This window comes from Penaeus monodon, chromosome 40 (assembly GCF_015228065.2).
Source record: "Penaeus monodon isolate SGIC_2016 chromosome 40, NSTDA_Pmon_1, whole genome shotgun sequence".
NCBI classification, from domain to species: domain Eukaryota; kingdom Metazoa; phylum Arthropoda; class Malacostraca; order Decapoda; family Penaeidae; genus Penaeus; species Penaeus monodon.
Genome location: NC_051425.1, coordinates 13717982 through 13725481, shown reverse-complemented (window position 1 = coordinate 13725481; position 7500 = coordinate 13717982). Strand labels below are relative to the sequence as shown.

The 7500-nt window shown below is 50.0% G+C and overlaps 1 protein-coding gene across 4 annotated transcripts in view; it reads left to right on the top strand.

Annotated features, from left to right (window-relative positions):
• LOC119597772 (tyrosine-protein kinase Abl-like) overlaps positions 1-7500 on the top strand; it is a 206230-nt gene that overhangs the window by 43949 nt on the left and 154781 nt on the right. The gene's annotated exons all lie outside the window — the stretch shown is intronic.

The window sequence follows — 7500 nt, the reverse complement described above, 5'->3', positions numbered from 1 at the left end:
TTTACGTTAGTGTGGATTCCGATGCGTTTTTTTTTTTTGTCTTGTTTGGCGTACTGTCCTTTGTTTTGGAATCTGTAAAAAAAAAGAGAAAGAAAAAAAGCGAAGTGTAATATGTTCTCTTGTGGTGTAAAATTTGAAGGAAAAAATGCCATGCGTTTGTGTTTGTAAAATTTTCGTTTATCTCCAATACTGTTTTCTTTTTGTTTTGTCTTTGTTATATTTTTGTTGTTGTTCTGTGTATTAATTTATTATTTTTCTTATTTATTTAGCTATATTTTATACTTTTTTGCTACTTGTATAATTTTGGACATGATGCTTTCCAATCCAGTTGTGATTCTTACTCATGCGGTTTTTGTTGAGCGAGATACTGGATGCACAAAATCAGCGTGGGCGCAATCACTCTGCTGGAATGACACTTATCGAAAAAAAGGAAGAAAAGAAAGGGATTGTGTCATGGCACGAGGAAGAGAGAGGGATGTGTCATGGCACGAGGAAGAGAGAGGGATGTGTCATGGCACGAGGAAGAGAGAGGGATGTGTCATGGCACGAGGAAGAAAAAAAGTTGTGTCATGGCACGAGGAAGAGAGAGGGATGTGTCATGGCACGAGGAAGAAAAAGGGATGTGTCATGCCGCCGACTGTGTCATATAAGCACAAAAAAATGGCACTGGCACCGCTGGCAAAGGGGCACCCGGATTGCGTTGGCAACCGTGTCTCTCCCGCTGACGCCCGTGCCCTGCGTATTCGAGTCGCGATGTTGTCTTTGGTAGCGCTGGTGATAAAACCGTGTTTTGACGGCCGGGGCGCTATGGCGATGGCAGCGCTGGCGGCGATGGGGGTGGAGGGGTGGAGGGAGGACTGGGGGAGGGGAAGGAAGAGAGGAGGGTGGAGGGGGTGGTGGTATAGGGGAGAAGGGGAGGAGGGAGGTGAAGAAGGAGAGAGGGAAAGGAGGAGGAGGGGAAGACGGAAGAGAAGAAAGGAGGTGGAAGAGGAAAGCGGAAGGGAAGTGGAAGACGGAATAATAATAATGATAATAATAATAATAATGATAATAATAATAATAATAATAATAATAATAATAATAATAATAATAATAATAAGAAGAAGAAGAAGAAGAAGAAGAAGAAGAAGAAGAAGAAGAGGAAGGAGGAGGAGGAGGAGCGTAAAAAAAACAGTTGTATGAGGAGGGGGAAGAGGCTGCTATTGGAGGCAGCGACGATAAGTTTGCACACCCAGGACTCGGACATGAATGCAGGGCGCTGTTGCAAGAACAAATATTTATGCGTGTCGTGACGCAGCGGAGGAGAAGGGGAAGGAGAAGAGGTGGAAGAGAGGAAGAGGAAGAAGGGGGAGGGGGATGGGAAGGAGAAGAGGTGGAGGAAAGGAAGAGGGGAAGGGGGAAGGAGAAGAGGTGGAGGAGAAGGGGAAGAGATGGGGGAGGAGAAGGAGAAAGGGGGAGTATAAGAGGTGGAGGAGGTGGAGGAGTGGAAGGGGAAAGGAAAGCGATAGAGGGGAATGGGAAGGAGAAGAAATGGAGGAGAAGGGGAGGGAGAAAAGGTGGAGGTGGTGAAGATGAGAAGAGGAAAAGAGAAAGTGGTGGAGGAAGAAAAAAACAGAAGAGGAAGAAGAACAGGAAGTAAAAGTTAGAAGTTTGACGAAGTAGAACTAGAAGTGGAAAAAGAAAAAAGTGTGAATAGTAGTAGTAGTCGAAGGAAAAAGAAGAGAGGGATATAGATACGGAAGAGGAGATAGTGATGGATGAGGAAGAGAAGACCAAAATAAGTAGAAGAAAAAAAAGGAAAAAAAGAAAGAAAAAAAAATTAAATAGAAAAAGTAGGAGAATAAGTAGAGAAGGGAAAGGAGATAGTGATGGAGGAGAAGAAGGGAGCGGATTGCCGGAGGTCAAGGTCGAGAGGATGCTAAGGATGCCCGAAGGGACGATTTGTTTAGTGCTTACGCTTGGCGACCCGGGGCTGGTCCTTCGCTCGAGGGGGACCTCGCGACGCAGGCCTCGTCGTCTTCGTTTCGTTTTTATTGTCATGTCGTCGTCGTCGTCGTCGTCATCATCATCATCATCATCATCATCATCATCATCATCATCATCATCATCATCATCATCATCATCATCATCATCATCATCATCATCATCATCATCATCATCATCATCATCGTCATCGTCATCATTATTCTCCTCGCACTCCTTTGTCTTTTTCCCCTCCTCCTCCTCCTCCTCCTCCTCTTCTCCTCCTCCCCTCTTCTTTCTCTTCCTCCCCCCTCCCCCTCCTCCCCCTCTCCCCAACTCCTTCGAGAGAGAAAGAGGAAGAAGAAGAGAAAGAGAGAGAGAAAAAAAAGTAGAAGGAAGAGAATTTTCTTCCCTCCCCCCCAAAAAAAAAAAGAAAAAAAAAATAAGATTAACCCCATGTAAAAACTTTCGTAAACACGCAGCATAAAAGATAAACCGTTTAGCCTTATGAATAGCGGCGTTAATTCCCGGAGCACGCCCGGTGTTCTGCGGCGACGAGGGCGGCGAGGGCGGCGAGGGCGGCGAGGGCGGCGAGGGCGGCGAGGGCGGCGAGGGCGGCGAGGGCGGCGAGGGCGAGCAGTCAGTTCCCCCTCGAGCCGTTAGTCCCCCCCCCCTCGGGCCGTCAGTTCCCCCTCGGGCCGTCTATCCCCCTCTCGGGCCTTCAGCATCTGCAGGTGCGAGGCGAGGGGGGAGGGAGCGGCGGCGGATGGTGTGATGGAGATGAGATAAGGAGCAGGGTTGGAGGGGGGGAGGGGGAGGGAGAGGGAGGCGGAAGTTAAGGGGATGCGAGGGGGGTAGGAGGGGGAGTGGAGTTAGTGGAAGGGTAAGGGAATGGAGAGGGCGGGGGTCTGGTAGAGGTTGGGGAGGGGAGAGGGAGAGAGGAGAGAGGGAGTAAGGAGAGTGGAGAGAGGACAGCGAGCGAGCAGAGACCAACAACAGGTGGCGAGAAAAGCCAGCCTAGATGCCTCCTTTTCTCAGTTTGTAGAAACCGCCGCTTCTACTCCTCCTCCTCCTCCTCCCCCTCCCCTTCCTCCTCCTTCTCCACCCCTCCTCCTCCCCCCTCCACCCCTCCTCCTCCCCTCCCCTTCCCCCTCCTCCTTTCCCTCCTCTGAAGGTGTTATATAACCGTAATGTAAACATGCTCGCCGTTTCCATCCATGTACGTGGTTACATGTGTTGTTAGCATGTATGTTATACGTTTGTGATTGCTGAGGTGTGAAAGCACTTGGGAACGCGCTCACATTTATGCATGTAGACATAAACATACACATACATACACATACACATACACATACACATACACATACATATACATACATACATACATACATACATATACACATACATACACATACACATACATATGCGCATACATGAGGAGGAGGAGAAGGAATGGGAGGGGGGTGAAGAAGAAGAAGAAGAGAGGAAGGAGGAAGGGAGGGGGAGGGAGAGAGGGAGAAGGCAGACGGTAGCTGAGGGGCGTGGCTTGTTTCTATCTCTTTTGTGTTTTCTGCTGCTTCCTTCTCTTCGTGTTTTTATTTCCCCTATGTGTTTTTTTCTTTTCCTCTGTCTTTATCTTCGTTTGCCGTAACCGTCTCTTCCTTTTCCTCCTTTTCTACTTCTTCCTCCCCCTCCCCCCTCCTCCTCCTCCTCCTCCCCTCCTCCTCCTCCTCCTCCTCCTCCTCCTCCTCCTCCTCCTCCTCCTCCTCCTTCCTCCTCCTCCTCCTTCCTCCTCCTCCTCCTCCTCCTCCTTTCTCCTCTTCCTCCTCCTCCTCCTCTTTCTCTTTCTCTTTCTCTTTATCATTTCTTCCTCTTCGCATCCCCCTCTCCGCTTTCGTCATTCCTTCCTTTCTCCAATTCCTCTTCTTTGTCTCCCACAAAGTGACTTGCACAAATCCGTCACTTTGATGTATTCTCTTCTCTTCCCCTTTTTCCTTCCTCTCTCCTTATCTTCGCCTCTTCTTTCTTTCTCTTCTCCTCCACCATCTCCTCCTCCTCCTCGCCTTCCTCTCCCTTCTCTCTATTTTCTTTTTTTCCTACCTTCTTTGTAACTGAAATCCTTGCACAAAATATCCAGCCATCTCTTTCCATCTCTCCTCTTTCTCTTCTCTTCCACCCTCTTCTTCCACTCTCCTTTCTTTCCTTTCTTTACTTCTTCATTCCTCTACCTCCTCTTCCTCTACCTCCTCTTCCTCTCCTCCCTTTCTCAATCTCTCTCTCTCTCTCTCTCCTTTTCCCCCACCTCCTCCTCCTCTTCTCCGTCTCCCTCCTTTGCAACCGAGTGACTTGCACAAAACAGGCAGTCGGATGTTGCGGCGCGAACTTCTTATTAGAATCTTGTGTCTATATTTGCGCGCGGGGAGCAGCGTTAGATGTTTGTTTGCTCACTTAGAGGGAGGGCGGTGGGGAAGGCGGATGGGGGAGGAGGGGGTGGGTGGGGGGAGGAGGGGGTGGGGGAGGAGAGGGGGTGGGGGAGGAGAGGGGGTGGATGGGGAGGAGAGGGGGTGGATGGGGGAGGAGAGTAGGGGAGGGTGGATGGGGGAGGAGAGGGGGTGGGTGAGGGAGGAGAGGAGGGGAGGGTGGGTGGGGAGGAGTGGGTGGTGGATGGGGGAGGAGAGGGGGTGGATGGGGGAGGTGAAGGTGGAGATGGACGATGGGAGAGATGGATGAAGAGATGGGGAAGGAAATGGATGTAGAAGAGATGGAGGTGGATGAAGGAGATAGAGATAGAGAAGAAGGGGTGATCATGGAAGCGGAGAAGGAGTAGGAGGAGGAAGAGGATGGATGGAGGAGGAAGCGAAGATGGAGGAAGAGAGAGAGGGGATGGAGATGGGAAGAAAGAAGCAAATGGAGGAAGACGACAACGGCCACCACGACACGGAGATGGTGAGAGAGGAGGAGGAGAAGGAGAAGAAGGAGATGGAGGAGGAGAAGAGAGATTGACAGGAAAATGGAGGATAAAAAAGATGAAGAAACGGAAGCAAAGGAAGGAGGAGTATATAGAGGATACGAAAGTAGCGGAGGATAAATAGAACGAAAAAAGAAGGAAAGGGAACAAGACCAGACTCGCGGATGAAACCGTGCGATGAAATGAAGCTTAATTAATCATGAGAGACATTAGAATGACTTGGGAAATAAGGCTAATCAATCACATGTTGCAAGCGCGTCCTGTTTATTGCATGACAGGAGGGCAGGTCAGGAGTGTGCAGCGAAGGGAAGCAAGAGGAGACGGGAATGGGTTTTGCTCTAAGGCGCTTTGAGGAAAGAATTGATAGGCCTAGGTTTTGTTATCCCCTCCTCCTTTCCCCCCTTCCTCCCTTACCCCCTTACCCCTACTCCTCCCCCTTACCCCCTAAATACGTACTGTAGGGCAGATCTTGATTGCAAGATGGGTTGGGTTTGCAAGCGAGAGGTGTTGAGAAATTTTGTAACTGCGTGGATGTACACACGCACACGCACATTTCCTGTTTTTGCTATGGTGATCGTTTTGCGGTGAATACGATTCGCTTTGCGGATTGTAAAATTTTCGTTTTGATATGTTGGTTCTTTTTTTGTCAAGGTTTCTTTCCTAGAATATTTTAATAGTGATAGTCTGTCCAGTCAGTAAGAAATTAGTACCAGGCTGAGGAAGAACAAAGGGGTGTGGAAGGCGAATCTGTTGGGGTCATTCTGAGGTGGGGGGGAGGGAAGGGGAAGTGGGGAAGAGGGAGAGGATGACGTCTAGATGCAGGCGAGGGAGAAGAGGAAAGGGAGTGGGGGAAGCGGGGAGAGATGACGTCTAGGGGAAAGGGAAGAGGAAGGAGAAAGGGGGGGGAGGGGAGTTGGGGAGTAGGAGTCGCTGTGTCTCGTCCATGCGAGACCTGCGCGCATTAACTTTGTACGAGAGTGCGAGGTGGTTACCGGGGGAGGGAGGGGAGGGGGTAGGAGGGAGAGGAGATGGTGGTGGTGGTGGGGGTGGGGGATTTGCCACCTGTTGCAAAGGGGCACGCGCCGTTTGCAGGGCTTTTGTCGTTATTGGTATCCAGGGCGCGTCGAAGGTGGGGGGAGGGAGGGGGGAGGAGTGTGAGGGACGGCGAATGGGAGAGAGGATGTGATGAGGGATGGGGATAAGGGAGGGAGGGATAGGAGTGTGGATAGGGAGTGCGTGGAAGGGATGAGAGGATGGGAGGTAAGGGCGGGAGGCAGAAGGAAGTAGTAGAGTGATAGTATATACGGAGAGAGGAAATAAGAGAGGAACGATAAAAAGAAAGGCAAGGAAATAAAGAAGGAGATAGGGGATTGGACAGAAGGTATGGGAGGAACAGAAGGAAGAAAGAAGGGAGGAAGGTAAAGAGAGATGAGAGGAAGGGATAGATGGTGGAAGGGATAGAAGAAAGAGCGGGATATAGGGGGGGGGGGGCATAGTAAGGGGAGTGAAGAATCCTTGAAGAGGCAAGAAAAGGCAAGGTTCGGGAAATAGCACAAAAGACTATGTATGTATAAGATATATAAGAAGCAGCGGACGAGAGAGAGAGAGAGAGAGAGAGAGAGAGAGAGAGAGAGAGAGAGAGAGAGAGAGAGAGAGAGAGAGAAAAGGAAAGAGGGAGAAAGAAAGAGCAAGAGGGGAAAAATCCTCAATAAGCAGAGGCGAAGTACAGATTGTTGACTTTGTCCTCGGAGGAAAATGGAACCGCCAACACGCAGGTAGAGACAAGCGGCGAGCATCTCCTCAGGTAAAGAGTGTCATTTGCTGCGTAAGGGGAAAAATCGATGTGACTGACATGGGAGGGGAAATGATTGAGGCATTGGTGGGCAAGGAAGGAGAGGAGGGAGGGAGGGAGAGGAGGGAAGGAAGGAGGGCGAGAGAGGTTGGGAGGGAGGAGGGAGGAAGGAGGGTGGGAGAGGTTGCGAGGGAGGAGGGAGGAAGGAGGGTGGGAGAGGTTGGGAGGGAGGAGGGAAGGAAGGAAGGAGGGTGGGAGGAGGGAGGTAAGGAAGGAGGGAGCGAAGGAAAGGAGAGTGGAAAAGGAGGAAAAGGTGAGATGGGAGGGTGAGAGAGTGGCGGAGGAGGAAGAGGGGAAATGAGGGAAGGGATTGAGATTCGAGAACAAGAGGAGAAGAGGGGGTGAGGAAAGAAGGAAGAGGGAGTGGAAGAAAGAGAATTGGCAAAGCAGGGAGAGCGAAAGTGGTAGAAGAGAGAAAGAAGCGGAGAGTGGATGAGAAAAGAAAAATGAGCAAGGGTGATTGATTTAAAAGGAAATGAAGAAATGATATTGGAAGTGATAGGAGCAAGGTAGGTAGGCTATGAAGGAAGGACAGAGAGAAGGAAAGAAAGAAAAGAAAATAAGGACATTGAAGAAGAGAATAGGAAATCTCAAGGGATAAGGGAAGCGAACGTGGGAGAAAATCGTCCAAGTTGAGAGGAAATAATTAATTTAGGCTTCATTTAGGATGTAATGGGAGCTAGATGTATAGTCGCTTTGGGAAGGGGGGAGGGGGGGT